Below are 6,467 nucleotides of genomic sequence, written 5' to 3'. Positions count from 1 at the left end.
AGATAGATAGATAGATAGATAGATAGATAGATAGATAGATAGATAGAGGGCACAGGGTGAGTTGAATATGAAGGGATGATATCTAAAAATAAAATTAAGGGATAAGAGATGAATATAGTAGGAGGAGAAAGGGAGAGATAGAATGGGATAAAAATTATCTCACATAAAAGAGGCAAGAAAAAACTTTTACAATGGAGGGAAAGAGGAGGGAGATTAGAGAGAATGAGTGAACCTTACTCTCATTGAATTTGGCTTAAGAAATTAATAACATACACACTCAATTAGTATCTTATCATAAAGGAAAGAAAAAGGGGAAGGGGATAAGAGGGGGGATGATAGAAGGGAAGGCAGCTTGGGAGAAGGGGTAGACAGAAGCAAACACTTTTGAAAAGGGACATGGTCAATGGAGAAAATAGAATAAGTGGGGGGGGTGGGATAGGATGGAAGAAATATAGTTAGTCTTTCACAACATGATCATTACCATTATGGAAGTGTTTTGCATAACTACACATGTGTAGGATGGCTGGGGAGGGAAGAAGGGGGAGAATTTGTAACTTAAAGTTTTAAAAACAAATGTTAAAAATTGTTTTTACATGCATCTGAGAAATAAGATATACAGGCAATGGGGCATAGAAATCTATCCTTCCCTACAAGAAAATAAAGGGGGAGGATATAAAAGGGGGATGTGATAAAAGGGAGGGTAGACTAGGGGAAGGGGTTATCAGAATGCATGCCATCTTAGGAGGAGGGGGAGGGGAGAGATGGGGAGAGAATCTGGAACTCAAAATCTTGTGAAAATGAATGTTGAAAACTAAAAATAAATGAATTAATTAAAAATAAAAAAAATTTTTAAACCCAGAAATTTGGCGCAAGCAGGGGAGGCACAAAGAATTATCATATGATAATTTGAGGGGATAGCAGGGTAGGGAAGTTTGGGTTTTTTTTTTTAACAATAGAAGAGACCTGAACATGTTTGTAGTGAACAGGGAAAGAAGCACTAGATAGGGAGAAACTGATGATGAGAGAGAAACAGTGACCAGTGAACACCGATTCCTAAAGGAGATGGGAAAGTCAATTAACTCAAGCTATGAACTTAGGGCAATAGTAATGGCCTTCAGAGAGAGGTCCTTAGTCCTCCTGACCAATGAAAAAAGTGGGGTGAGGAAAGTCCCTTCTGAATTCCTAGTTTGGAAATTCCTTTCACCTTTCCACAAGCCAAGAGACATGCTTCAGTGGAGGAGCTCAAATAATTGAGGACAGGCAATAGAAGTAGTCATGTTGGGAGGGTGGAGGAAAGGGGAGTGAGTTAAACCCACCCAAACAAATTCACCACTTGTCTTCTACAACTTCTGTGTAGAAAGAAAATGCGGCAAAAGAAGGAATTCTAGTATCCTGGAGGGCTTCCTGGTGTTGTGGTCTTGTATGATCAGTAGAAGGTAAAATTCTTCAGTGTAAGGACTGATTCATTTTCGCATTTGTAACCCCAATGGTTAGCACAATTCCAGGCATGAAGAAAGCAATTAGTGAATTCTTGCTGAATTGACTTGGGTCCTTGATAATCTTGTGTCAGGCTTATCCCAAGTCTCTTTTTTATTTGTTTAGGCAGAGTGGGACCAAAGGATTACTGCCTGGTCTGGGCTCCACAAGCTCTGACTTGGGAAATAGGACCCAAGAGACATTACAATGTATTGGAAACTAGAGTCCTAGGTTTGAATCTCAGCCCTGCTACTTACTACCTAAGTGACCTTGGCACATCACTTAATGTTCAGTTTACTCATCTTTAAAATGAGGGAGCTAAACTAGATGATGTATAAAGACCCTTCCAGCTCTAGAGAGATGATTTTGTGATGTAAGATGAAGAGGTCAGGTGACCAGTTAGACTAGGCTTGGAGGAACCTCAGTATTAGAGGAAGCATTAGAATTACAGAAATGCAAGAGCTAAGAGGAATCCTAAAGAACATTTTTTACAACTTCTTCATTATATAGAGGGGGATGATAAGACAGACAAAGGTTAATTGATTTCCCCCCAGGTTATACAGCTGGACAGGACAAGCCCTGGAATCTAGATCTTCTGAATTTTGGTCTACTCATCTTCCTATTACATGCTATTAGCATTAGTGTTACCACACGCTACTTTGTGACATTTGTCATGTATTACTGTTAACATATCACATACTATGAGTATCCTCATTTTATCAATAAGACAATTGAAACAAGTGATGCAGCTAATTAATGGCAGGGCCAGCTCTATAACCCCAACTTTCTGTCTAGTGCTCTTTCTACCCTTTTCACTGCTTCCTTAGCCCACTGTTATGGTCCTTAGAGATTGTCAAAGAAAGATATTCTTTAATATCAGATATCACTAAAATAAATCTTTTCTTGTTTCTCTTTAACCTTGGGGGGAGGAGGAAGGTTGAACTTTCTTATTCTATATTAATGGGGGAAAATCCACTTCTTTTTCCACTAAAAGGAATGAATTTGTAGTTATAGAATGTAGAATGAGGCATCTTACACCATAAGGAGACTGAAATAGCTAGAGATGCAGAACACCAAAGATGTGCTGAAGAACTGATCTTTTAAGGTTGCCACTTCTAAGGTCTCAACTTAGGTGTTGAGCAACTACATCTAAAGGCATAAATAAGTAGGGGTGGGAGACAGCTTTGATGGGTGGAAGGAAGGAAACAAGCATTTGTTAACCACCTAATATGCGCCACTTAACACTTAATATATGTGCTAAATATGTACAAATAATATCTCATTTAATTCTCACAGCCTTGGTAGCTGGGTGTTATTATTATCCCCTTTTAACACTAGAGGAAACTGAAAAGAGACAAAGGTTAAGTGACTTGCCTAGGATAACACAGCTAGAAGGTCAAATTCCCTTTTGCCTTCCTGTTCTTCCCCTCCATTGTAACCATTTTCCCTTGCCTCTTCTATATGAGATAGCTTACCCCATTCTGTCTCTCCCCATCTCCTCTCATTATATTCCTCTCACCTCTTAATTTCACCTTTTGAGTATCATCCCTTCCTGTTAAATTCGTCCTGTGCCCTCTGTCTATGTATACCTGTACCCATATATACACACACTCACATATGTATTCATATGCCCATATACCCTCCTATATAGATGTATATATATATATATATATATATATATATATATTTCTATTCCCTTCAACTATTCTCATATTGAGAAAAGTTTCATCAGTTACAATGATCATTTTTCCATGTAGACATGTAGACAGTTCAACTTTGATAAGTGGCTTATGATTTCTTTTCCCTGTTTACCTTCTCATGCTTCTCTTGCTTCTTGTATCTGAATATCAAATTTTCTATTCAACTCTGGTTTTTTCATCAAGAATACTTGAAAGTTCTCTATTTCATTGAATGACCATATTTCCCCCTGAAACATGATACTCAGTTTTGCTGGGTAGGTGATTCTTGGTTTTAATCCCAGCTCCTTTGACCTCTGGAATATCCTGTTCCAAACACCAATCAGGAGCACAGGATCCCAGAGAAGAAGCTGGAAACCATGAGATGAAGAGGAGGAGCAGAGAGCAACAGCATATCAGGGATATGAATGAACTGCTGCACGGTGAGTCTGGCTTCTCCTGGGTTAGGCAGATACATTCATTAGTTTCTACTGACTGGTTGAGATTTGGCATGGAGTTTCAAAGCAAGTTTATTTAATTCATTTTAAAATGCCATGCATTTTATTTGCTTTTCAGAAAGGAATTGTTTGCCTCAATTAAATTACTTTAATTTTTGAAGTGACGGGAACATTGTACCTATTTTGAATTTACTTGTTTTTTCCTCTGGGAGGGATAATCTAGTTCACATACTAAATGATTGCTGATTAATGTGTGTGGGACAACCAGGCATGAAATAAAGTAGGTAAAATACTTTGTAAATTTAAATTATAAATAAAGCTATTATAATTTGCAATCCTAGGAGGCTTTCTGATTGGCTCTGTGCCCAGGAGGATGAATCTCAAACATGGTTTGCAGAATATTGTAGCGGCAAGCACCCCGGCGTCCTCAGGGTTTGCTGCTACCACAGGTTCTTGGATCTGCTTTGTTAAAGGAAAGCAACTCAAAATGGGTTAACAAGCTTACTTTAATCAGTCAGACATATATCATTTACCTTGTTCAGGGGTAAAAGGTCAGCACTCCGAACTTCAAAGCATACAGGCAGAATTATCAAGACAGAAACAGATCAAGTAGACAGATTTCCAAACTGTCCAACCATTACATCCATACCCAGTCAACATCTGGGTTTCCACATCTGGGTTTTTCAAAGCCAGGGGACTCTCAACAATGGCTTCCCAAAATTCAGATCAAATCACAGAACACTTCTCAAAGTGAGCCCCCAAAACAAAGCTACACATCAGGGCTTATATAGCCTTCTCCTGGCTCAGAGAATGTAACAACCTTATTGACCCACTGGCCAATCAAAAAGTATCTACTGAAAAACAAGCCTCCCACCCCAGGCTCCAGGTGCACTTTAGCCTAGGGGCAGGGAAGATCTTTAAATTTGCATTCCCATTACAAATATGCTGGATGAAGAAAAACCATTTGCATCTGGGACCCAAAGGGGATCTAGCAGTTCTGGATTAAAAGTAATCAGAATTTAATTCAATATAATTCAACACACATCTCTTTAGTATCTCGTATAGTACTCTATATAGCCTTACTTTGCAGGGTGGTTGTGAGGATCAAATGAGATAATATTTGTGAAACCACTTACCACAGTGCCTGGAATGTTGTAGGCACTATAAAAATGATTGTTCCCTTCCCTCCCTGTCCCCTCCCTTCACAAATTATGTGCCAGACAATGTGTTAGGTGCTGGGTATTCAGGGATGAAAAAGAATGCATTCCACTTTCCAAGGAGTTTATAATCTAATAGAAAGGAAAAGATGTTCACAAAGAAGTATGATACAAAGTAGACTATGATCATGGCAAAGGAGACAGTCTGACAAAATGCTTTAAGGAAAAATTGAGGAGGAAAAAATGACTATGCACAGGATATGTGTGGTAGAATCATGGAAGACTTCATGGAAGAAATGGCAACCTGAGATGGACCTTTAAGAAAGAGAAGTTCCACACTTTTGATAGGAAAGCATGCATAAAATCTAGTTAGTTTAGGAATTTTAGGTACTACCCAATCAGAGGTGAGGCAGATTTTTCATTTCTAATTGTAGTTGCCTTTCCTGTTGTATTCTTTCTTAATTAGCATATTTTTGGCAGAAGGCTGGGAAAGAGCAGGTCTTGGCAGTGACTATACCCAAGAGAGCACTTCATTTCACAAGGATTGTCAGGCAGCAAGGATGGAATAGATGAGCAGTTTTTTGTTTTATTTTTGCATTTTGGAGGGCAGTTGGGATTAAGTGACTTGCCCAAGGTCACACGGCTAGTAAGTGTTAAGTGTCTGAGGCCAGATTTGAACTCAGGTCCTCCTGACTCCAGGTCCGGTGCTCTATTCACTGAGCCACCTAGCCACCCCAGATGAGCAGTCTTAATGCTGGTCACCCCACTTCTACTCAAATCATTTTTTAAATACTTGGAATCTTAGGTCCGCCTTTGTATTGTTATTATTATTGTTATTGTTATAATTATTATTGATATCTGATTTTCCTTTTTCTTCCCCTATGTAAAAGAAGTGTGCTGCAGTGAATAAAGAATCAGCCTCAAAGCTGGGAAAATGTGGGTAAAAGTCTTGCCCTCTGATACATCATGGTTGTATGAGCTTAGATAAGTCACAACTTTTTTGTGCTCTGGTCAACTTTCTAAGGGCAGCTAGGTAGCACAGTATATAGATCACCTGGTCCAGAGTCAGGAAGACTCATCTTCCTAAATTTGTGACCCCAGTTGGGATTTTCTTTGCAAAGATATTGGAAATGGTTTGCCATTTCCTTCTTCAGTTCATTTTTTTTAACAGATGAGGAAATTGAGACATATAGGGTTAAGTGACTTGCCCAGGGTCACAAAACTAAAAACCATTTGAGGCTGGATTTGAATGGGATTGAACCCTTTCTATTTATACTTAGTCTAATCTGGCCGATTTTCTCATCTTTGTTTCTATCCCAGAGGTACCAATGAGTGTATGATGCTGGGGTCCAAGTGTGGGTGTTCTTTTGTTCTTGATGGAGAAAGAAATTTTTATAATAATTTTCATAGACCTTTTCCATCTCCTTCTGTTTGTCATTCTCTTTTCATTTGAAGCCTTAAGTGCACTTGGGATGATTTTGCTTTAATTGGATATGAGATGGTTTGCATTGTCTTTTTAAATAAAATTTTATTGATATTGGTTATTCTTGAATCACCTACAGATCCCAAAGTACCTCTCACTTTCCCTCCCATAGAGAATCCATATAACACAGAAGGGGAAAAAAGAGGAAAAAACAATCCAGTTAATCAGAATGTCAAAAAAGTCTAATGTTTTATTTGCAATATTCCATGCCCATAAA

This window comes from Petaurus breviceps, unplaced genomic scaffold, assembly GCF_028583685.1.
Source record: "Petaurus breviceps papuanus isolate PSGF00001 unplaced genomic scaffold, PetGlider_PUasm1.0 175, whole genome shotgun sequence".
Classification (NCBI taxonomy): domain Eukaryota; kingdom Metazoa; phylum Chordata; class Mammalia; order Diprotodontia; family Petauridae; genus Petaurus; species Petaurus breviceps.
Note: the sequence above shows the minus strand (reverse complement) of the source record.